The sequence below is a fragment of the Mustela putorius genome, unplaced genomic scaffold (assembly GCF_011764305.1).
Source record: "Mustela putorius furo isolate JIRA1106 unplaced genomic scaffold, ASM1176430v1.1 tig00000174_pilon_pilon_pilon, whole genome shotgun sequence".
Lineage (NCBI taxonomy): Eukaryota > Metazoa > Chordata > Mammalia > Carnivora > Mustelidae > Mustela > Mustela putorius.
This window is the reverse complement of record NW_025421304.1, coordinates 20,574,830-20,601,481: the sequence shown is the minus strand read 5'-3', so window position 1 is coordinate 20,601,481 and position 26,652 is coordinate 20,574,830. Positions and strand designations below refer to the sequence as shown.

At 39.9% G+C, this 26,652-nt stretch overlaps 1 pseudogene; it reads left to right on the top strand.

Annotated features, from left to right (window-relative positions):
- Window positions 1-104: 104 nt before the first annotated feature.
- LOC101673907 lies at window positions 105-26,652 on the top strand (annotated as a pseudogene).

The following is a 26,652-nucleotide window of genomic DNA, read 5'->3' as shown; positions in this document are numbered from 1 at the left end:
ATTGTAAAAATTATTTATCTGTGTGTTCTTTTCATCTTAGTATAAAATAAAACACTTATAATCAAAGTGGCTGGTGTGAAGGGGAAAATGTGTTTTCTTACGCCATGGAAAGGCTTCAGGTACGGCTGATTCCAGGCGTATAACCAACGCCATCAGAACTCAGATGTTTTTGTTCTCTTCTCTTACATGGGGCTCCATTTACAGACAAGTTTTCCCCCTCATAATGGCAGAGGCTACAAGCAACTCCAGATATCAAAGCTATCTTCTCAACAAGACCCAAAGAAAGCTCCAGAGTCTTTTACTCAAAGGTGTTACAGCTGAAATCCAGTGGTCCTGATTATCGTTCTTGGGTCTCGTGCCTGACACTAATCCAGTGCCCTGCTGGGTCTGGCCTGATGTCTTCCACATCGGACTTAGGTGGAATGAAGAGGCAAGTGGGGGGTGAGGGTGGGGTAAGGGGTGGGGAGGGGAGGGTTCAACGTGGAACTTGGGATGCTGCTATGCGTTTGGATGAATGATTGCTAGACCGTCACAGACACCCTCTAGTCTATCAGAAAGAAAGAGAGAAAGAAGAGTGTGGGACTTAGATCTGAAGGGTGCTAAATTCAGACCAGGAACCAATGTTTAATAAACACATGCAAGAGGAATTGCATAGCACTCTCTTACAAAGTACACGTTTAAAACAAAAGAGGGCTTAAAGAATTCAAGAACAAACTCCCACCAAGTTCTCTTTGTTTTCTTCACATTATCAAGGATGAGCTATACCCATAGAGTGTGACTCATAGTACTGGGGAGAGAAAAGTGAACAGAAAAGGAATAAATGAATATTGCACATCTCAGTCCTCACCACAAACTTCCTGAATGTAGCTATTTTATCAAAACTTCAGAGGGGAGAAAATTGAAGATAAGAGAAGCAATGTAAAGTCCCTAAATAAACCAGCTAGTAAGGCCAGAGCTAGCATTTGAACCTAGATTGGGCTGACTCTAAAACAATTTCTAATCTTAGAACTAAGACCCACACCCTATGAAACAAAGTATTGAGAAATGTTTAGTTACTCATCCTTTCTGATGGCTGAGTAATATTCCATTGTGCATATGAACCTCATCTTCTTCAGCCATTCATCTGTTGAAGGGTATCTTGGCTCCTTCCAGTTTGGCTCTTGCGGACATTGCAGCTATGAACATTGGGGTGCAGGCACCCCTCTTTTTACTACATCTGTAAAATACCTTGGCTAACTGAATTTAAAGGAAAAAAAAAAAGAACCTTTCATTTTGTTAAAAAAATAAATAAATAAAAAGGAAAGAAGGAAGGGCGGGAGGAAGGGAAGGAAGAAAATGTTTAGCCAAGGAGTTATATTAAAGTGGGGCTCCTGGATGGTTGAATCAGTTAAGTGTTCGACTCTTGGTTTCAGCTCAGGTCCTGATCTCAGGGTCCTGATCTCAGGGTCCTGAGACGGAACATCTTTTGGGGCCCCAAGTTCAGTGCAGAGTCTGCTTAAGACTCTCTCTCCCTCTGTATCTCCCCTCCACGTGATGCATGTTCTTTCTTTCTCAAATCAATTGATCAATCGATCTTAAAAGGATCTTCCAAATATAAGTTTTTCAAAACCATGAGAAATTTCTCAGGTGGAAGTTTCCAGCAAAAAATGCATAGTGCATTGGTAAACTCATCCTGGTTATGAAGAAATTTGTAATTAAGGCAGAAAAGGTAATGATCTAGGTGCTAAGGTAAAAAAGATTACTGATTAGTAGTCAGTGACCTCTCTATGTGTGTGTGGATCAGCACACTGGTTTAAAGATACAGAAAAAAACTTGAGCGCTTCTCAAATAGAATTCATATTTAAGAGGGACGGAATCCCATTTTGCCTCCAGATACAGTAAATTGAGATTGAAAATTTGAATGCTGAAAAACCGAACTCTCTGGGAAATGCCAGGAATATGATTATTTAGAATGTGACTGTTGTTGCCTTCGATTGCACAGTATTCAGTCCCCTCTCTCCTGCCCGTCTTCTCTGTGGCTAATGTGAGGGAGTATTTGAAATGTGAAAAATAACCTTATTTTTTTCTATCCCTGATGGTGCTACCATATGGCTTTAGCATTTGGTTCCATCCTTTTCACCCTCCTACTATTTATTTATTTTAATCACTACTCGTGATTAGTAAAAAGAAGGTCTCTGAGAGTCTATTCCTGGCTATATTCTCACTCACAGTTTGGCCTCAGATCATTTGATTTCCCGTAGCTGCAGAGACTGCCATCTTTAAATGAGCATAATGTTACTCACCAGTTGAATGAAATCCTTAAAAATGATCGTTCCCTATATTTTAAGAGTTTCTATTATCTGTGGATTTTTTTCCTCCCTAAGATCCAAAACCATCTGTGCCTTCTCGTTTATGACCAAGACTTTTCTGAGTTTTGAATTTGCTTAGAGCTGACAAAACACAACATCTGGATTTCAATTCAAGGAGGAAGGCTCATTTGAAAGCTTTTTAATGCCCCTGGACCACAATGAGATCAAATTGAAGAACATTTTTTATGAGTTGAGTGCAAATGAATTAGAAACATGTGGATTAAATTTCTCTTAAACCTCAAAGGGAATTTAAATATTAAGGAAAAGTGCTTTGCAAACTGCTTCTTGGCTTCTGCCAAAGTCAGAACACTTGAAAAAAGAGTCGGTGATATCTACTGAATTCAAATGTACCCAGCATTTTCTTCTGTGGTGTATAAAGGACATTTTGATCTTTGAATAAAAGGGAATATGACTAAAGATTTGCAAGTTTCATATCCAATAATGCTTAGATTTTGGTTTAAAATAAGCATATTGCTAGAATTCAGTCTTTCCCATTTTTTAATAGCTCCCTGTTTTGTGTTAACAATATCCCAGAATAGGAGCAAATGACACAATTATACACATTGCAACACAAAAATTTTGTAGTCATTTCATGTGCTTTACTTCAGAGTTGGGAGAAACTGATTAATAGGTATCAATTTGTTTCAAATTTTTGAGTACCTAAGTCTTTTCACTTCAAGTCAGTGTTATCTGGTTGGGTTTTAAACTTTTCTGATCAGTGGAAAATCACCTGGCCACCTCACCTGTCCACACACCTCCTAGTCTCAAGCACTGATTCCATAGCCAGTATTCTCAAAACAACATGTGTGCGTTTGTGAGTGTGTGTGCAGAGATGTGTAGAAACAGTGTTCCCAGTACTTCAGCTCACTACATATGACCCTGAGACCCCTCTACACTCAGATGAAGTCATTCTTCAATTACTTGCAGAGAAAACTCTGCCATGACCGTGGACCTGAGTGAAGTCCCCGTAAAGGACAGCTCTGAAGAGGGCAGATGGAGGGAAGCAGTGATCGGTGCAGGAGCTGCAATTTCCCCAATTTCCTGAGTTGGAAGCAGCTTAAAATGTTCCTTTGCTGGTAGCCACAAAGTCTGGCAGTGACGAGGAGTAATTCACCCCTTCTGCCCTTCCCTCAGAACGCCTTGATCTACTCTTATCCTGAGGGTAACCAATGTCATGACATGTCTGCAGCCTTCCTTATCACCGCTGCTAATAACAAATTCCCGCCTGGAGACAGCACCATGAGCACAATTTTAAATAGTCTCTTCTGGCACAAAATGATTTTGTAAAGCAGACTCCGTCGTTGAGGCAAATACTCACAAATGTGCCAGCGATAACTCCAGAAGTCACTTGACGACATTAAGATAAAACCTTATTACTGACAACTCTCTTTTTTTTCCCCCTCTACTACATCTTGCATTTTAACATAAGACCTTCAGAGACATCCTTGTACTACTACCAGTCTCTCTACTCAGGGATAATGCTGAAGAAAGCAGACATTAATCTGAGTGAGAAAAGAAGTCCCATAGACACAAAGGTTCTCTAAGAAAACAATGAGAGCTGGGAAGTTGGGGTTGGAAAGGGGTCAGTTAAAACAAACCTTCCCAAATTATGCAAAAATGAGAGCTCCGGACAATGAAGATGTGTTTTCTGAATAATAAAGCTGATATTTATTGTGCGACAGTAAAATATACAAACAGGCTAGTTCAGCCTCTGTCTCACCTGAAGAAAATCTGCAAAGAGGACAAAATTGACAGGGTCACAGCCTCCCTCTTATCCCTGGTAGAAAGTACTGAAGGAAAAAGGGTAGAATAGCCCAATTCAAATGATAAAGCTAACAAGGGGAATTATCTTCCAAGGGGTAAAGAGTAAGCATGCAGCAAAAAAAAAAAAAGTAGGTGAGTTTAAGGGGAAATGCCCTCTTCCAGAAAGCAGAGAAATGAAAATGCACACAAACACACCCAGGAATTCTGGTAAACCTTATCACTTCCACACATTTGCTGGGAATCATGTGCTGGGTTATAATGAACAAATACGCACACAAAATCAATTCAGATACTGCAAAATATTCCTGACCAATTCCAGCACAATAACTGATTTTACTAACATGTTAATTAAGGCATCTGAAATGATCTATTTCCTTTCTTATACTACCCAGTGTATACATTAAAGGAAATGCTGTATTTCTTTTTATTTTCATTTTATAAAACTTCTCTGGAATTCAGATCTGCACAGTACGCTCTTCATTACAATTAATAGGGAAAGGGTGTTATCCAGTTGGAAAGCCACATTCTACTGGTGTCTGATTTCTCACTCCACCCCAACACTCTCCTGTCTTTTGTGAAGAAATGCAGGAGAAAAATTTTATGTCATTGCTGTCAGGGTAACTGGAGAGTGTTTCTTAATGCCTATACCTGCAAAAAAGTGGTTTTCCATCATTTGCTTAAATCCCAACTTCAATACTACACAATGACCACCTATGAAATTGTGTGTGTGTGTGTGTACATAAGTTTTGGAACTGGCCAACATATTTCTGCAAATGATTATTTACCAATAACAAAATGAGTAAGCAATGAACATCAATGGGAACATTAAAAGAATTCCTAAAAGTAATCCACACACCATCTTTTGTCGCCAATATGGAGTATTACAGACATTTAATAATATAATTTTATTATTAAAGGCATCACTCATTCAAATTATCTGAGTATAATGTTAGTATTACGATGTTGGAATCAGAGAAAAAATGATTTATTGGCATGATTCCAAAATCCATATAAATACCAGGCTCTCATTTACTCATTGTTTCACAGAACAATGATTTTTTTAGCTATATAGAGACAGACAGAGACAGAGAAGGAGAGCACGGGGGAGGGGCAGAGGAAGGAGGAGAGAGAGAATCTTAAGTAGGCTCCGTACCCATGCACAGCCTGAAGCCGTGTTCCAACTCACTACTCTGAGATCATGTCCTGAGTCAAAATCGAGAGTCAGAGACTTAACTGACTGAGCCACCCAGGTGTCCCTGAACAACCATTTTTTTAAAAGCTTTATGAGTTTGGGGGTCCCTGGCTGGCTCAGTGAGTGAAAGCCTCTGCCTTTAGCTCAGGTTATCCTGGGATCGAGCCCCGCATGGGACTCTCTGCTCAGCGGGGAGCCTGCTTCCTCCTCTCTCTCTCTGCCTGCCTCTCTGCCTACTTGTGATCTCTGTCTGTCAAATAAATAAATAAATAAAATCTTAAAAAACAAAAAAAGTTTTAGAAGTTAGAAGAACACAGTATACCAAGAAGACACAGTCCACACCAACAGAATAATAGAAGAGGCAGTATCTAACTTCTTTGGCCACAAATTAGGGTAGCCCCTGCCTAATCACTTTATATAGTGCCTCACTTAATTATTAGAGCAATGTTATAAGGGAGATACTATTATTAACCTTAATTTACAGCTGAGAAAACTGAGGCATATACAGCTTAAATACCTTAGTAGGAATGATCAGAGATAGGATCTGAGCAAAAACTATCTCAGGAACTCTCAATCACCATGCCCTAGTGCACTGGTAACAGATCTAAAATATTTCATGGACTTTTAATATATTGAGCTAAACCATAGAAAACAGAGATGGCCAAATATCTTAGCACAGCTGCCTTCACTATGTAGTTAGAAACCCTCTTTCTGGCATCCAATTTAAAATGTATAATTTCTTGTGCAATGCACTCTGTTGGTGGCATGGGTTGTGCATAGTTATATGAGGAGTCTTGGCAGGACAAGGCTGTGTAGATTGTCTGGGACTCATACATAATTACAGTGATGGAGGCTCAAGCTGCTCTTCAATGCACCCCATGCTCACCTCCAAATATTGCTGATCATCAACGTACCAGCTGTGGCAATTATTTGATATACTGTTTTTAATACTTAAAAGAATTGTATTTGTTTTAGATATTCCTGTTATCTGGATTTTTTAAACCTTTAGGGGCACCTGGGTGGCTCAGCGGGTTAAAAAGCCTCTGCCTTTGGCTCAGGTTATGATCCCAGGGTCCTGGGACAGGGCCCCACGTTGGGCTCTAACCCGGCATTGCTCAGCCGGTAGCCTGCTCCCCGCCCCCTCTCTGCCTGCCTCTCTGCCTACTTGTGATCTCTCTGTCAAATAAATAAAATCTTAAAAAAAAAAATTAAACCTTTAATATGGCATCTGCTATAGCATGAGACCTCCAGGATAATCACATTCTAATTAAATGTCTCTTTCTTCCTATTACCCATTTTAACACTTTGTAGGGAAAGCATGATCTAGATACAAGACTGACTTTCACTTTCTAGATTTTTTTTTTTTTTGAAAAATCAACCTACACAAAGAAAACAGAAGCAGCAGCAGCAGCAGCAGAATCAGAAGAAGGAGAAGAATGAGGACAGGGAAAGAAGAGAGGGTGATGGAGGAGGAGGAACTACTTTTCATAATTTATTCATTAAGCTCCTAATAGCAAAGAACAGACTGATCAATGAAGTTCATATTTCATATGCATCCAACAAATGCTAAGCATTCTTTAGAATTCAGTGATACACGACGTCGTCCGTGAAGATTTCCGTGACAATTCCCATCCATCCAGGAATGATGATCACTGCCTCGTACTTACTTCCTCTAGAACGCTCACACTACTCTGTAATCAGTTTGTTGGCTCTCTTTCCCAGCACGCTGTGAACTCCTTGGAGGCACTAGATGTGTCTTATTTATCCTTATATATACACTCTTTGTTCCACCTCAAGGATTTGGCAAGTTATTGTAGCTCAAGAAATGATTGTTTAACTAAAAGATGTAAATCAGCATCCTGTAGATAGTCTAAATGTTTCAACATGTTTTCCATAAAACATTCTCCTGAAATTTTACCTTTGTGAGGTGTTGGAGGTTTGAAGGAAAGGCAAAAATAGGAAAAATTTAGAAAAATAATAATAAAAATAGGTATTTGTTGATTGAAATCTACCTGCCAGGTATTCTGCAAAGGGTTTCAAGAACTATCTCCATTTATTTTCCCAACAACTTCACGCAAAGAGAACATTTATTATATACACCTGATAGAACAGAAAACTGAGATGTCCATCATTTCTCTGAGGAAGGATAGTCAGCTCAGAAGTTGTGAGACAGGGTATCAAACAGATCAGCCGTACTCCAAAACACACTCTCAGCTGGCATTTTTATTTCCTCCCTGGCAAATGGTGACCCTTTTGGTGCTTAAACCCAGCTAAGGAGCTTGAAATGCAGCCAAGGAAAGGCTCACTAAGCAAGACTGTAAAAAGACACTGGAGGTATAGAGAAGTAGAGCTGTACCAGGATGTCCACAAACCAGAAACTAGACCCACAAGCTGAGAGTAGAACCCATAAAGAAATCTCTTCTTACTGCAGCAAGCATTCACTGTGCACCTCTGTGTTCCAAGTCAGTACTGGCCCCTGACACAAAGCCAAATGAGACACGCGACAAGCCCTGGAGGGTCTCACAGTGTAATAGATTTTTACTCCACAGCGTCACTGTACAATATGTTAGCCACTGGCTACATATGGCTACTTAATTTAAACTGTAATTAAAATTAAATAAAACTGAAAATTCTGTCCCTTTATCCCTCTCATCACATTTCAAATGCTCAACATCCACGTGTGGCTAGTTGTTACACAGGACAGAGTAGATATACAGTATTTCATGCACTGCAGAAAATTGTACTGGACATGATTGCTCTCGACAACCTATCTTGCTCTGGTAGCAAGGAGGCAAATGCCAACTATGCCTCTTTGGGCAGGATATTTAGCCTCTCTATACCACAGTTTCTAATCTCTCTACCAAAGGAATATAATTACAATGCTTGCCTTTGAGGGCATTATAAGAATTATTTTCACTAGTTCACATAAACATTTGGAGCACCCACTTAGTTGGTATGTGCCCAATAAATATTAGGCTTTAAAATTATTGTCTTAGAGGTCACTAATGATGTTATTTATCATCTTGCAAAACGCATGATAAACCCTGAGAAAAGAGTGACCCCTTTCCATTTCACAAATGAGAATGCTAAATTTTATGAGAAATTACCCAGACAAATCAGATTCACCTGAGTGGGACACTGAATGCACAACTCATGCAAAACACTTGTGCTCTTGCACACGCTTGACCACTATGGCACAGATCTTCTGGCATTTACATGCTAAATCTATTAATGTATGTTATGACATGTATGATATAATAAACATTGTATAAGCAAAGTAAAACATATGTGATAAATAATAATTATACAAAAAAGCATACTAGCAACAGACACTACTTATCCACAGAATCAAGAGTTATTTAAACTGGGCTTGGCTGTAATACAGATAATTCAAAGAAATTTTGCCATCCATACCTTTTTTTTTTTAATTTTATTTATTTGACAGAGAGATCGCAAGCAGGCAGAGAGGCAGACAGAGAGAGAGAGGGGGAAGCAGGCTCCCCACTGAGCAGAGAGCCCGATGCAGGGCTTGATCCCAGGACCCTGAGATCATGACCTGAGCCGAAGGCAGCGGCTCAACCCACTGAGCCACCCAGGCACCCCCACCATCCATACCTTTTCAACTGCATTTGGAAGCTAATAGGCTGGTTTCACTCAGGACATAAACATATCTAGAGTATATCTAGATATCTGGGATAGAGTCTTCACAATGGAAGGTACTGGAAGGGAATAGTAGAGTCCCAGTGGGTCTTTCATAGAACACTGGAGACATTGGGTAAATAAGACAGATGCCATGGATCCACTCTGCATTCATCTTAAAGCCATTCATTGAGTACGATGTTGAGTACACTATACTCATTTATAGGTTGAACAGCTGAAATTCATGTACTGATATATATTTATAAATACTGCTTAATTAATATACTGCATTTGAAAGAATTTTGCTACCAGAACTGTTATACATACATTATTCATTCAAATGAAATTTTGTTTGATCCTCATAGAAAATTAGATACTACTCTAAAACTGGTAACTAACCTTCTCACATGCATAATAATGAAAATAGCGAGGAATTATTGTGTGCTTATTCTATTCCTAGGACTTTAGATTGTATTATATAAAATCCATGTAGAAACAACAAACAAAACAAAAACCGTTAATAGATAGGTTTGATTCTGCTACTTGCTAGCTAGGTTAACATGAGTACATTATTCAATCTTCCTGAGGCTCTGCCTTCCTATTGGGATAATTCCACCTACTTCTATATTTTTAGTGAGGATTAAAGTAGATAATGAATATGAAGCACTAAGTATATTGTACATCCTATACCACTAAATAATTAAAAACTAAAATTTCAAAGAATGGTATAAAACATGCCCCTCACAAAAATCATATAAAATAGGTATTATTGTTTCTTATTTGCCAGTGAGGAACTGAGGATCACAAATCTAAAAGAGCAAATCCAAGCTCAAAGCTGTCAAAATGAAACCTGGTGAAATTAACCATTTACCTCTAGATCTGGCACATACCTTCCATTGTCCTTAAAATAATACTACATGTTGCCGTGAGGCAATTTTTTTTTAAATGTTAATGTAATGCTGAGAAACAGGATATATAAATTCAAAATGTCTACAGGCAAGGAGTGAAAAAAACATGGGAAAAAATTCCATATCCTGGTGACCCATATTTTGTATCTCTAGCTTGGATCTTCCCCATGGATTCCAGGCTTGAACCCACATACTCTCATGACACCAAGGCTCAAATGTCTGATAATTCCCTAAAAATTAATATCCCCCAAACCAAATTCTTGATCTTACTATTTCTAATTTCCACCTGCGTTGTCTTTTTCTCTACCTGGAAATTCCACCCCGCAGTTGCTCAACCCAAAGCCCTTGAGTTACTCATGATTTCCTGCCTTCTCTTATATCCCGTATTTAATCACATCATAATGTATCAGGAACCCAGTCGCTCCCCAATTCCTAAATGTTCTAGTTATCTTTTTTAAAGACTTTATTTATTGATTTATTTATTTATCTGAGAGAGAGCATATAAGAGTGATGTGGAGGGGCGTAAGGAGAGAAAGAGTCTCTATCAGGCTATCCAATGAGCACAGAGCCCAACGTGGGGTCCAACTCACAACCCTGAGATCCTGACCTGAGCCAAAACCAACAGACTTAACGGCTGAGTCACCCAGGCGCCCCTCCCTACTCCTCTCTTAATCTCTTCCCAGCACAGAATTAGGATGATTCTTCCAACTCTTTAAAAGAAAAAGTCAACGCCCTGAGAACAATCTGAAAGATCACCTGTCTTCTGAATACTTACTTTCCTTGCATTAACTCTCTACCTTCGAATCACAAGATGGAGCCCTGCTCACTTAACTACACTCATCTCTTCTATGTTCTGTCAATACTAGAGGCATGGTCCCATGCAGGATTATGCACTGCTTGTTACTTCTTCTGCCTTCCATACTCTCCTCATCCAGCCGGAAGGTCAAAATTACACCTTCTTTACGTCTTTGTTCGCAATCTCTCACTCAGCTTTTCTCTTGCCGTCCTATTTAAAATCACAGTGCTGGGGCGCCTGGGTGGCTCAGTGGGTTAAGCCTCTGCCTTCATCTCAGGTCTTGATCTCAGGGTCCTGGGATCGAGCCCCATGTTGGGCTCTCTACTCAGCAGAGAGCCTGCTTCCTCCTCTCTCTCTCTCTGCCTGCCTCTCTGTCTACTTGTGGTCTCTGTCTGTCAAATAAATAAATTAAAATCTTTAAAAAAATAAATAAAATCACAGTCCTTTCTACCCATACACACACTCCTTATTCCTCTTCTCATTCTTATTTTTCCATAGAGAGAGAGATAAATATCACCCTCTGAGGAACAGGGTAAGATAGGAAAGGACACAGCATGAGATTTATTCTCTTTTCCCCATTAAGAAATTGTAATCTCCATGAGAGCCCAAATTCGTATGTTTTATTAATTTCTTTATCCACAATACCGAGAATAATGGCTCAAACATTACAGGGGTTTAATAAGTATTTCATGAATGAATGAGTGAATACACAAGGCAAAAAGTTGTTACAGTGGTAGAGTGCTATTTTATGCTCCTTATTTTTCTCTTTTTTAATATGAGCAATAATTCTTTATATTTTAAATGTCATGGTTTCGTAAATGATAGATATTTTTGAGTTTCCATCATTGTGCCTATAATATTTCATTTCTGTTTCCTGTCTTGATTTTGGAGCTCTGCTTTTGGCAAGCAATGGAAGAATCTAAAAATGTCCATTGTTTGAAAACAAACATGTAATGATAAACGTAGTACTAGTTCATGATTTACTCACAGTGGTAGTAACAAGAGCAAAGCAATCATTCACTGAGAACCTTTTATGAATTTTGGATTCTGGCTGATCTTCTACTTGTGTTGGTTTATGTGACACTCAGAAAAAATCCTATGAAATGTCCATTATTAACAAGAGATGCAAAGTGAGGTGCAGAGATCCTAGATAATTGGCTATGGTTATGGAATTAGTAATTGAGAAGTTGGAATGTTAACACTGACAAGACCTTATCTATGCAGTTCACAGCATCTTTATGTCCAAACATTAAAGTACAGTATATTGAAAACAATTTAATTTGCTCAATACAAACTTGTTAACACAATTGACTAATATATGGATTGAACATAATCAAAAGAATTACAGTTTTCCTATATACTTTCTAGAGTAAGGTTTTAAAAGTAATTCATGGCTCTCAAGTGAACTCCCCTGTTTGAGCCAAAGTATCTTATTCTTTGCCTGCACGTATTTTCTGCTGCTGCTACAAGTCTTGTAGGATAAGCCAGTGACTCTTTACACTGCCTTTCTTTCTGGAGTGGCCTTACTGCCTTGAAAAGGACTCATAATCACTCGGTTACCTTCCCTTAGATATGTTTGCCAGACTCCTTAGGGAGGTTTTGAAATTCTGACACTTTGTGTTAAGTGCACTGAGTTTGCCAAAAATACTCTTTGTTGGGGAAGCTGAGGACTTTTTTATTTACTTATGGACACAGCATGGTTTATAGCCTCCCAGAGTGAGGAAATAGAAAAGGAAAAGGGCCAAAACAAAATCAAAACCAGCTAGTTGGTAAAGTAAGTTTAGTTTGGGGAAAAAAAAAAAAAGAGAGAGAGAGAGAGGGAAACTCTGAAACATGAAACTCCTTCAGAAGTAATCAAACTGGCTTAAGTGGAAATGATATTAATTGAGCACCTATTGTGTGCCAAACCTTGTATAAAGTACCTGTGTAGGTTTTATAGCATGTCTTTGGGGGGGCGGGTGGAATCACTGATGTCCATATTATTCCCACATAAAAATTTTTTTTTGGCAGGAGCACTGTGTTGGAAGAGTTTAAATACTTATTCAAAATCAACTGCCCAGAGGCACCTGGGTGGCTTAATCGGTTAAGTGTCTGCCTTCAGCTCAAGTCATGAATCCTGGGATTGAGCCCCACACTGGGCTCCTCTCTCCCTCTCCCTTCTTTTCCCTCCCTCTTCCTCCCTTTCCCTCTCTCCTTCACCCTACCTCTCCCTCTGAAATAAATTATTAAAAACAAAATCAACTGCTTACTTGTCTCATTTTCAAAATTGTGAGCCTTCAGATTCAAGTCTACAAATGAAAGGGGAATGCTAATGGTAAGAACACTGTTTACTGGTATGTAATGTACTCTTTTCCCCCCTTTTCTCTTCACCCTTTTATGCCTTGCTTCCTCTAATCATACCACAGTAACACTTTTTCTAAGGTTCTGGAAGGATAGGAAACCTTGTAAAAGTAATAGTGGTGAAACTCTCCTCTTGCTGATCAAATACTTAACATTTGCTTAATAATGATAAACTTTCCATTAAATTTCAATTTATCAAGTGTGCCATGCCAAAGTTCTTTAAAACAGAAGCTAAGGCCAAGAAGGAGTAATGGGACAGATTTAACATTTCACTAAAAATAAAAACAATGAACAAAGTCAATGAAGTACTTTTTTCCAGCCATGCACATAGGGTAGCACAGGACAGTGATCTATGAAAGAGGTGAACTCTATGATTATCCCCAGGTTATGGACTAGTGAGGGACTTCAGAAGCAGTACTGAGAAGGACCCAGTCAGAGCCCACCAATGCCACTAAGCTGAGAACATGGAGATCGGAGTCAGGTGTATGGTGTGAGGCCTAAAATTAAGATCCAATATTATGTGCTGCCTTTATATCTGGTGAAACTGAGAGGTTCTCAAATGGTATAGCCACAAGTTCACCTCCTACTTCTGCACTCATGGATGAGATCTCCTAGCCAAACCACCTTCAGGCTCACAGTGGAATAGTGGGTTCCACTGACAGCTCCTGGAATAAGCCAACAAACCAATTATATTTTCTCATAGGAACTAAGGGGTCACCACACCCTCTCAGTACTACAAAGCCTGCTTCCCATAGCCTCTGGTTGTTCACTGCTCCCAGGAGCCACCTCTGTAAGGTTCTGTGTGGTGTGCTCCATCCCCTCCTCCAGACTGTGAATATATATGACTATTAACACATGTGACTATGGTCAGTCTCCTCTGTCCAGTGTTCGGTGACACAGGTTTGGTTACCCTCAAAGGTCTAGGGTAAAAATCCCTTCCTCACCAATGGGGTAAATAGGAGGTAATTAAAAGCAGGAGGCCAAGATGGGAAAGGTTTGCAGATCACAGTACAGGAGAGAAGTAATTTTACACAGAAGAAAAGCAATGGGAATCTTGGAGCATTTCTCTACATCTTTGCCTCATCAATGATAAACATACATATAGGCAAGACTACTTGAGAGCAGAAAAAGAATCATTCAACCAGAAAGTTAAATCCTCACAATTCACAGGAAATCAGAATATTTAGAAAACTCCATAGTATCTCAGTAGGAGGGCAAAATTAGATATAGGTCAGTCTAATCTAAGGATACTTATCATATAACCTAAAAGCAAACTCAAAAGAGTATCTTTCCAGGTAATTACTGTTTTCTAGCATAAAGTTCAAGAATACTTAAAGATATACAGAAGTATCCAGTAACAACAAATTTAAAGATCATAGTGTATGATACTTCATTAAAAACTGCCAGTTAAACAAAGAATCAGGAAGATCTGATCCTTAAAGGGGAAAAAAAAAAAAAAAGGCAATGGAAAGAGACCAAGAAACAACCAGATAAATGCATACCTCCTTTTATCTCACTTCACAAATAATTGCATTTTTTACAAATCAAAGGTTTGGGGCAATGTTCCATCAAGTAAATCTGTTGGCACCATTTTTCCAACAGTGTCCATTCACTTCAAGTCTTTGTGTCACATTTTGGTAATTCTCACAATATTTTAAACTTTTTCATCACTACATTTGCTATGGTGATTTGTGATCTGTGATTATGACTTCCTGGAATGGCTACATTTATATTATATTTATTTATATTATTTTATATTTATAATTTTAAGTATTTTGCATTAAAGCATTTTAACTTAATTTTTAAATATGTACACTTTCTTTAAGACACAATGCTATTGCACACTTAACAGATTACAGTATAGTATAAACACAACTTTTATATGCATTGCGAACCAAATTTTATTTGACTCACTTTACTGTGATTCACTTTTTCGAGGTATTCTGAAACTGAACTTGAAATACGTCCAACGTATGCCTATAGAATTACTACACAAGGACATTAAAGATGTTATGATCAAACTCCTGTTATGTTCAAGAAGAAACGGGAAACATTAAAAATGTTAAATAGCAACATAAATATGCAAAACAAACTAAGCTTCTAGACCTGAAAACTAAAGTGTCTGCCTTGAAAAACACAGTGGTTTTCAATGACAGAGTAGATGCTTCAGGAGAAAAGATTTATGAACCTAAAGACATAGCAATAGAATCCAGGCAAAATGCAACAGAGAGGAAAAAGACAAAAAAAAAAAAATAGAGAATATATCTTCAGTGAGCTATGGGATAACTACAAGTGGACTACTACCTGTGTAACTGGAGTCAAAGGAAAATAAATCAGGGCAGGATAATACAAGTAAATAAAACAAAAATTAAAAAAACACATTTCAGGAAATAATGACTGCTGTTCTTCCAAATTTAATGAAAACCATAAGCCCACAGATCCAATAAGCTTGATAAATCCCAAGTACAGGAAACATGAAGAAAACAACGCAATAGCATATCTTAAGCCAACTGTTCAGTTACTATAACAAAGGGAAAGTCTTGGAAGTAACTTCAGAAAAGTGGATTTTCTTTTAAACTTTCTTTTTTAAGATTTTATTTATTTCTTGACATTAGTAGGCAGAGAGCAGGGAGGAGCAGCACCCCACCAAACAGAGAGCCTGATATGGGGCTTGATCCCAGGACCCTGAGATCATGACCTGAGCTGAAGGCACAGGCTTAACCCGCTGAGCCACCCAGGCACTGCAAAAGTAGTAGATTTTGAACAAAAGAATGAAGAATGTTAGATTTCTCACTGGAAACAATGCAAACCAGAACAGAACAATTCTACTAAAGAAAACGGTCAACCTAGAATTAACACAGAAAAATATGCCTCCAAAATGATGAAATAAAGACTTTCTCAGATATATAAAGCTAAAAGAATTCATCACCAGCAAGCCTATGCTGCAGGAAAATGCTAAAGGAGTTCTTCATACAGAAGGAAAATTATAGCAGATGGAAATACATATCTACAGAAAGCAATTAAGGGCACCAAAAATTATAAATATGTGGTAATTATGACATATTTTCCTTTTTATTTTTTTCCTTCTTTTTAATACCTATAAAAGGAATCAAATGTGTACAGTAAAAAGTAATAACTGTTTTGTAAGACCTATAACATAAAGTAACATGTATGACAGTAATGTTACCAAAGTCAGCAGGGGGGAACAGAAGCATACAGAAAGTTATATAATATTACTTAAGTTAAACTTAAAGATGGTCAATGAGAAATGATGAAGACTTCTCAAAAGGACACAAAAGCATATTGATGGGACTCCCATTCTGAAAAACTCCGAGCATCTAAATAAATTCTATTATAATCCATTAAATCAATTATGACTCCATGAATTCATACTGATGCAAAAAGTGGACAAAAGTAATTAGGGAAGGGAAAGTTCTTCTTTTATTTTATCCCTAGATTTCTTACTTTCCTGAAGTATAAGGCATTTTTTTTCCCACCAATCATACACATGGATATTGTTCTGTAGACCCAGTCTATATTCCGCTTTCTGTTAAAAATTGGTAAGCTAGTTCAATAATATGAAAGGCTCATTAAACTGCACAGACTACTTGATTGAAGGCATGAAACAAAACTTTATGTATATATTTGGAATTTTTCTTGTTATTGCTTTTATTGATTTAGAAACACAATTTGATTTTTAATTTGCTTAGACTTTGTCTATATAGTTTACAATCTTTATGAAAATTCTGTTTTCAGGCCTAGTCAGTTTTGAAATCCAAGGGGAAAAAAGCATATGATTTTGATAAACAGATAACTCAATTGACTCTTTAAACTTTTAAAATGCAGCTATGTGTTCAACATTAGTACTGAACTTGATCTATTTGGGAATTTTTGAATCCAGAAATAAATACTTATGTGTGAAACTCCCAGATATGTGTCCACTCCCTTCCCCCCATATTTGACAGAGATGTTTATTACTTCTCAACAAGAAAATGAAACTACTACTCTCTTAAGAATCAGCTACAGAAAGAAGATAGAAAAAAATTTTTTAGTCTCTCTTGTTCTTTATATCAGCTACCACATATATTGCAAAGATGGCTATTCCAGTAAAATAGAACAAAAACTTTGGACAATAGAGCCTTATTATTTAGGGCATATAATAAACTTCAGGTACACATATTTTGGAAAAAAATTAAAAAAATAAAAAACGCTATCAGAAAGTAAGTAACAGAACTCAGTTTCCTTCTTTCTAACCATCCCACTTATTGAGTGCCAAAAATGTGCCAAAAATTACTGCAGGTTCAAAATGTAAACTCCTTATATTCAAGTTTCATATGCTGACCATCACCATCTCACCTTACAAAAAATTCTAGTAACATTTTATGGTCAGAATTAAATATGGATTATTTTCTTAAATCTATAAAAATTGCTAAGTATAATTTAAGTATTAGACTAACAATAAATAGTAGAATTAAAGTAATCTGGAATGACTGCTGATAGAGGTTTTAATAAATACAGGTTCTGGGATTTATTTACACACAGCTACTAGACACAACTTAGAAAACTATCTTCAAAGAATAAAAAAATAAATGAAAGCCTTAAGAAGAATAAAGTGATCTTTATAACCTCAGGAAAAGAAATTACCTGGTTTTCACCCTGGATATATTTTAATATGAAATGGCCGAAGGTGAAGACGTACTGTTGTCTGAACCAAGAAGCTAAGGATTTTCAAGTTTAAAATTTATTACAGGTGGTTGCCACAAGACAACTCTAACTATATTATAGATAAAGGAAAGGAAAATTTATATTTTTTTAGTTGTTTACTATTAAATCACTGTATCTCTCCTTCATCAACAAAACACATTTCTACACTCTGTGTTTTAAGGCCTTTTTAAAATTTTTTTTAAGATTTATTTATTTATTTGAGAGAGACAGGAAGACTGACAGAGGGGAGAGGAACAAGGAGACTCAGCACTGTTTGTTTTTAACATATTCAATTAACAATATGGTTAACTTAATCATAATAGTCCATACCAGCATGGCAGTACTGAACTTTTCCAGATAAAATAATCATAGACCTTGATAATCCTCAACATGCTCCTTTAAAAATTCAAACCTTCTAAGCCAAAAATATGATTTGAGTTATTTGGTTATTACACAGTAAACATGATCTCAAAATTTGAACATTACAATTAAAGGTAACAACAATAAAAAAATCCAGTAATCCAAAAGCCACAAGCCTGTCTCCAGGATGATTTCAAGAAGGATTAAAGTTAAAGACACACAAAGAGAACAGAGAGTATTAAAATATCAAGCTCCATCAGATGACATGAAGGAAGCTATATTAAAAACATGAAAAATCAAAATGTAAAAAGGTACTTGCCCCTTATTTAATAACATGGAAAATCATCCAAGTTATGAATAGTGCATTCGCTTCTGGAGCCTAGCAAATCCTTTATTTATTTATCTGCTTATTTTGTTCATGGTAGCACAGACTTCTAAAACCTTCATGCCTGTAGAGATCTGGGTCAACAAGAGGACCAGGATGACTATGATGTGCGCACATACAACCTGATATACGCAAGGGGTAAGATCCCCAGTCTCACTTCCCCCAACGAACAAAACAGTGCACAGGACAGGGAGGGAACAGAGAGACCCAAAGAAGCCAGGGCAGAGCATGTGGGAAATGTCTTTGAAACACAGAATTACAGAAAGCTAATACTTGCTTGAGATAGTCCTCAGGCCATGCTTTCCATAACGAAGACAGAATCATCCAGATCAATGATACACAGGTGTGATTACCAAACAAGCATCCCACTGAGCACTGGGAGGCTGTGTGCAATAAATACATGAACATGAGACTTTATGTATATGTATATGTGTTCAGCCTATGGGGAGGAGTTAGGTAGGACATTTGAATTTGGGTAGTTCTTGATTAAGCAAAACACGAAGTTCTCAGGAACTGCGCTGAACCTGTTTTGTGTATCAGAAGAGGATTGGGAGATGAGCACTTATTTGGCCACCGAACTCCTTTTCAGGTGAATCCTCTGACCCAGCTGATGTTAATAACTCCATTTCTGTCTGGAGCTTTTATATCTGCTGTACTCTCTGAAACATCCTTTGTCCCAGATTTTTGTTAGAGTCACTCAGGCTTCATTTCACGTATTTTCCCTCACCAACCTATCAAGAGACCCCGGAATCATTCCCACCCCTAGGGCTCTAACACATGACTCTGCTTCATTTAATTCGTAGTACTCATCACTAGGTAAAAATACCTCAAAAAGAAGTGCCTTCCCTGCTGAACTGATCTGCCCTCACTTACAATGCAACCTCTTCGACTGCAGGAATTTTTATTAATTTATTTAATAGATGCTCTATACTCAACTCCTATTAGGTGACCAGTAAATGTTTATTGAACCGTACCAACCAGAATTCAGGACAGTTTTTATTACAAAGTAACCTGCCCAGACTAGAACAGAAAAGATTTACAGAGATCCAATATGCCCAGATATGTAATGAGAACCATTTTACTCCATGTTAATCTGACAGTAAATATAGATAACAGACCACATGGGGGTATATAGCCAAGTTCCAAAACCATTATCAAATTCTTTCTTGCTAGGAAACTGAGAAGAACGGTGAGCCAATGTAGTTGAGAAAGTGGTGTCCAGATTGCACAATGAATACATTATCTCCATGCTGGTCTGGTCTGTCTTCTCCTTTTTAATGTGTCCTCAAGTGCTGCGCTGTCCTGGTGTGTCCTACAACTTGGTTTCTTTCAGGCTTCAGAATCCTAGTTACTAGCATGACTTATGCCTGGTCTTCTAACTGATCACAGTATTCTTCCAGTTTGCTGTGTTTATCGATTGATCACTATCGTGTTTGCTCAACTAACAAACTTTGTCACCCACTACGATATATTCTCTTTTTCTAATCTAGTGATTTTCAACGCTACTTGCACATTAGAATCAACTGGGGAGCTTTTAACGGTAATACTGCCAAAGCCCCATTCTAGAGCATTAAATCAGAATTGGGGGGCGGGCATTGCTATGTCATTTTTGAAAGCTCCCAAGGCAATTGTAATGTGCAGCCAAGGTTTAGACCTAAGGCTTCAACCCAAGTGCCATGGCTCAGCATCTCCTTTCTCTCTCTCTCTCTCTCTCGGTCATGCTGCAGAGAGAGAGGTTTGTATTCTACTCCTCTGGTGGCAATTGCCATTCCCCAGGTAGATCTCAGCCAATAAGGAGTGCCCTACTATGAAAAGAAGTCGATACCATGCTATGTCATGTTTGTTCGAATATGTGTGTGTGTGTGTGTATAGCCTAACATCTGTCAAGATGGTTTCATAACAACTTATTAATACATCCATCTATCTACATATCTGTCCATAACTCTCGATCTTTTCAAACATGCTGTACTTCAGATGAGAATTACCTCACCTCCTTCCAGGTGAGACATTGTAGGGGAGGAAGCCTATTCCAAAATGCTCCCAAAGGGGCACCTGAGTGGCTCAGTGGGTTAAGCCTCTCCCTTCAGCGCAGGTCATGATCTCAGGGTCCTGGGATGCAGGGAGCCTGCTTCTCTCCTCTTTCTGCCTGCTGCTCTGCCTACTTGTGATCCGTCTCTTTCTGTCAAATGAATAAATAAAATCTTTTAAAAAAGTATGCTCCCAGGAAATTTCTATAGATAAATTTGTGAAAGAGGCTTAAATGCTTCATTTTAACTGGAATAAACTCTGCCTAATACACACTTTAATGGGCAGATAATCTCTCACTGTAACCAGTCATCTTCCTATAACCTATTAAAAAAAAAAAAAAGTTTCTAGGCTGGGGACATTTCTTGTTATAAATCCCCCACTGTTATTAGTATACATAAATGTAAACTATTTTTAAACATATTATCATTGCTAACGTTAAAATTATATTCAGGATATACTGGAACATGTGACAATTGTAAAACAAAATGAAAGCAACTTAAAATAAATTTTGAAATAATGACACTAACAGAAAACTATTAAAATAATGAGGGCCGGAGGACAATTCCCAAATCCTACCTCCTTTCCCTGAGGAAAGCGCAGGGAAGTTCAGGGTATGTTTTCTGGGGCAGGGGGGTGGGGGGGATGTCCTTATGCATTTGCAAATACAAGTAAACACATGGTCACTATATTGTGAACATAACTGGTTTGTTTTTGTTAACTCTTCCTCAGTTGTTATGTGTGTTCTCTATCATTCCAGTACCAAGATGGTGAGATGCCCCCTGCCTCTAGACCCTTACATAGCTCATTGTTGGAGCATTAATTCATGCCAAAACTCACAAGAAAACATAGCTTGAGATGAGATGCTGACGAAAAGCCCATTTACTTCTTCAGGTAATGCCTGAAGGTTTTTAATGGGACACAAATTGTTACGGTGATGGAGTCAGAGGTCAATCTGATCATGGAACAGCACTGCAAGGAAAGTTCTCTGGAGCTAGAACTAAACCATCTCATTAATAGTCCTATTTTGCTGTTTTCCAAGATCACACCCTGCTTTCTCTATATTACTCCAGAGAGGAAGGAGATAGATCTGAGCAATACACTGGAGGCAGAAGGAGTAGAAGAAAGGATATTCCAGAATTATTTACAGATATATGGATAGATAGATAGATTAGTAAATTAGTAAGTTAGCACCAGAGGAGTAGAATACAAACATTATGATGTGAAATGTTGGGGTCTGGGAGTGAAAGTTCAAGAAAGAATTCTTGAGACAAGGCCTGGGCGGCTCAGTGGGTTAAAGCCTCTGCCTTGAGCTCAGGTCATGATCTCAGGGTCCTGGGATCAAGCCCCGCATCGGGCTCTCTGCTCAGCGGGGAGCCTGCTTCCTCCTCTCTCTCTGCTTGCTTCTACTGCCTCCTTGTGATCTCCGTTTGTCAAATATATAAAATCTTTAAAAAAAAAGTGTTTTGTGTTTTTGTTTTTGGTGGTTTTTGATTGTATTTATTTACTTGAGAGAGCGGGGAGGCGCAGAGGGGTAAGGGCAAGTCCTTAGCAGACTCTACGCACAGAGCTCCGTCTCATGACCCGGAGATCACTACCTTAGCCAAAACCAAGAGTCAGAAGCTTAACTGACTGAACAACACAGGTGTCCTACACAGGTGGTTTCACTAAAGCACGGGACAGGCCCCATGAGCAGAGAAGCTGCAGTGGAGTTGTGAGGAGTGACTGATTACAGATTTTCAAGTTGGGTGGGAGTTATGAGAGCCTAAGTCTCTAAGGGAATTTGGAGCAAGGTTTCCAGGACCTTGAGGGGCTAGCTATTATTAGGATAAGGTCATTTACTACTGTCTACAAAAACCTTGGTCATGAGACCCTTTAGATGCTATCAGCAGACCACGTTTGGAGGATAATTACTAACATATATCTTGGGGGAGGGGGTAGAAATAAAGGAAGCTTCCAAAGGGATTTCACATATTAAAGACAGCACAGGATCCTAGAGGTCGGGTTAATGCCAAGCTAAGGTTGCCTTTTCCTCCTGCAAAGTATTAACATGGAGATAATGGAGCTCCTTAAGGATGGTCACTCTGCCTGTCTCAAGTATTTATCAATGGGCTGTAAATTGTAAGGAAACGTAATTTTTTTCTTTATTTCTTTCGCCTTTGTTCTCCACATTACCATCCATATATAAAAGAACAGTTAACACTTACTCAAAATGTGTAGGACCCTCGCCCAGCCATGCTGGCACCTTGATTGAGGGCTTCCCGCCTCTAGAACGACTGGGTTCAACACGGGAACGTAAAAAGAACCTAAACTCCCGTCTTACCACGGACAAACCAAATTTGCATCTGAAACTCCTCTGTGAAAGAAGGTCCACACAAAAGCAAGTACAAAAGCCTGAGGCACAATCTCACCGCAGACCGCCCACCCCACCCCGCCCCAAGCCACCTAGAGTCCGAACTGAACTCAGAACCTGCAACTTCTCGCTGAATGCAAAGGGCTGGAACCCCACACCAGTTGCCCCAACTTTTAAGACTGGCAGCTGAGGGAAGAGCCCCCCAAACATTTGACTTTGAAAACCAGGAGGGCTCCAGGCCAAAAGACCCACAAAGCTCCGTAACAATCTGAGAACCGTGGACTCACCTGCCCCAGGGGGCGGTGCGGGGGCGGCAGGTCCCCAGGCGTCCAGACTGTTCTGAAAAATGCTTATTTGCTAATCTGAAAGCATCCAGGAGGAGGAGAGGAGGCCTGTAATTTAAGACTCATTCAGGGGATGCTGGTGGAAGGACAGCAACTGCACGCTCTCCTCGTGCCAGGCTCTAGCGGCCGCCACCATCTTCATAACTCTGCCCCCCCCCCCCGCCAGGTGCCATCCACCATCTACATACGGGCAATTCCTTCCTCCCTAAGATGTCATTAGCTGAAAGGTTGACTGTTAGGCATAAATTACACTACAAAGGAAAACCTCCTCTCAGTGGACTAAAGCTTTGAGACTTCATAGACTGTTCTTAAAACTGGTTACACGCTTGGGGTCCCAGGGTGGCTCAGTGGGTTGGGCCTCTGCCTTCGGCTGAGGTCGGGGGTCCTGGGATGGAGCCCCACATCAGGCTCTCTGCTCAGAGAGCCTGCTACACCCCACCCCTCTCTCCGCTTGCCCCTCTGTCTGTTTGTGATCTCTGTCAAATAAATAAAATATTTTAAAAAAACAAAAACAAAACAAAACTAGTTACATTATTAAGTCTGAACAGACTGAAGAAAAGGCTTAAATATTTATAATAATCATTAGCAGGGGTGCCTGGGTGACTCAGTTCCTTAAGCGTCTGACTCTCCATTCTGGCTCAGTCCCTGATCTCAGGTTAGGGAGATCAAGCACAGCCCCTGAGTCTGTGCAAAATGGGGAAAATCTAGTTGAAGAGCCTCTCCTCTCCTTCTGTCCCTACTTACACCACCCACCCCCCCAAGCCTACCCCCACCCCAAGCTGGTGCATGCAAGTGCTTGCCCAGGCATCCATGCTCTCTCCCTCTCTCTCAAATAAATCTTAAAAAAAAAAAAAAAAAAAAAAAAAGTAATAATTTCTGTATGTTCTTCCAGGAGAACATAGTTTGCTTACTATTTTAAATCGAAGTTTAGAAACTATAAATGTGTATTTAGCACAGGTCTTCCCATTTTTCTGGTTCACTGGATTATCTAGGAAAGACCCACAGAATGTTTTCCAAAATGTTCTGGAGAATGACTGGATTCATATTCTTGTCACTTTGAAAAAATTGGCCTCATTGATGGAACAGTCTCTTGTATCAGTGGTCAGCACTTGATGTGATGATTCCTAAAACATGAGCCTTCCTGGCTCCCTCAGCTTGTTCCAGTGCAGCCCTGCCCATTGCTCTCTGTGGCAATTTCCAGGACTTTTGATTCAAAAAACCTTTCTCTGAGGCAGGAGTTTCTATTTGTCTAGAAGGCAAACTTAAATAAAATATTTTGCACTGAAAAGAAAAAAAAAAGTCTTCTCCAGCATGTTGGGCACATCACCCAGCCTCTCTCTCTCTCCTGGCCCACCTCCCCATACACTGACCCCAGTCCTGCCCTCTTCTTACTTTTGTCTTCCTCCAACTTGTCTTCTATGCCATTCTACTTAGTATACCTCTCTTCCCCATATCTATCACCCTTTGCCCCAGCCCAAGTTCCCCATACCTCTGGCCCTGTCCTCTCTACAGTGAGGGGCAGTACACGGCCACCATGCCCATCGAGCATCCAGTGGGTTTCAATCCTACTGAAGAGCTTCTGCATCAGGTCAATCAACAATCCTATAGAAGTTCCAGACCTATATTCACACATGGACAGGGACTTTACGGCATTATGATCCAGGCCACTGGATGCTGATCAACTAACATGGGACAAGTCTGTGACACCTGCCTCAACGGACTGGTGCAGCCACTATTTCAATCACATTGAAATAGTGGCTGCACTGTGATTTATCACAGAGTCAGTGGTCATCATTAAGAAGCTGCTGCAGATGCAGCCAGCACAGCCTGAGGATGTCAGAAGTTGGCAAAGCTCACGTTAACACCTAGGCACTCCTGGCCTGAGCCAGCATCCTGTGGCTCATTGGGGAATACAGTGAGCATGTCTCCAATATTCACCTGATGTCCTGGGAAAAATGGCCAAGTCCCTCACAGCAGAGCAAGACATCCACAAACTCCAGGTTATCAACCTGGCAGCCAAGCTCTACCTGACTAAACCCAAGCAGACCAAACTGCTGACCCAGTATACACTAAATCTGTCCAAGTCCCACCAGAACTGTGATATCTGTGACCTGTCACCTGGCAGCTTATCCTCTCTTCAGAGTAGGGTAGAGCCCTCAGCCACCATGCCAAGAAGCTCTTCCTGGCACCCAAACCAGCCCCAGGCTTGGAGTCATCTTCAAAGACCAGACTACTTCCAGCTGGACTCATTATCCCACCCATTAAATGCCAAGGCCACAGGCTACCTAGAGCTCCCACACTGGCCAGAGGAAGCTCCAGACACATCTGCGTGCAACGTGGAGGTACCTGAATGGACCAAGTGCTCAAACAGGGCGAAGAGGAAGGAGAAGAGGAGGAGTCAGGCCCCACAGAGTCCACAAATAGACTCCCAGAGTCCAAGAGTGAGTCAGTCAGTGAAAGGGCAGCAGCCAGAGCAGCCAAAGACTCCAGCAGTGAGTCTAATAATGAAGACCACTATGAGGGTGAATAGAAAGGAAAAGGAGGGAGAGTGAATACAATGAGGAGAAAGAGGAAAAGAGGAAGATGAAGAAGGTGCCAGAAGGACAAGGAGAAGGCTTGTCTTTGCATGAGGGCAGAGATTCCAGCTGTAGCTCATCAGAGTTCAAGATGATATTTGATCCCAAGGAGGGGCAGGAGGAATCTGGCTCCTGAGAAAAAGAAGGAGAAGGAGAAGAAGAAAAACCTCCCAGTGGATCATGGACTCCTGCAGCCAAAGAAATGTCTTTGTTTGATCCAGAGAACTTCCCCCTCCTACTGTTCACCTTGTGTCTCCCACCATGGCTGTGTTCACCTGCCTGGCTACTGACATGGGAGGTGGGATAGTCACAGACTCTTCCCTGATGCCCGTGCTGCTGAATTCACTGTCAGGGGTTGGAAGGCAGGAGCAGCTGCACCTTGTAGCTGGTGAGGAGCCGGCCATGGACTAGCATAGTATCTGTGCATACCCATTGCTCTAAGAACTCCCATATCCCCATCAAGGGCCTGCATGTGGTCACTATCTGCTGGCATTAGCATCCTGAAATTGAGTCCCTAGCATCCAAAGAAGCTGTCACTGCTTCATGGGCATTAATTTCTGTGACTCAACCTAGGTGCTCAACTTCCAGCTGTGAATCCAAACCCAACAGTTCCACATCTCCATTCAGCCACCCAATGAGTAGTGGCCCCTGTGTTCATGAGTGAGAATGAGTTCACGAAGGTACGGGGAAAGCAGATGGACATGAATGAAAGCAGAGAAGCTGAAACTGCCAGATACCTGTTGGAAGTGACCACACGGTGGTACAAAAGTGCCTGCGTGGATAATGTCCTTTGTGGGACATCTGCCAAGTAAGGTTTGAAGGGAGGAAGGGAGAGTGCAGACTAGTGAGAGCTTTGTCCTGCTGACCCTGGACACCCTGCCTGCTGGAGCTGCCTAGCTGACAGTCAACAGCTGTTAG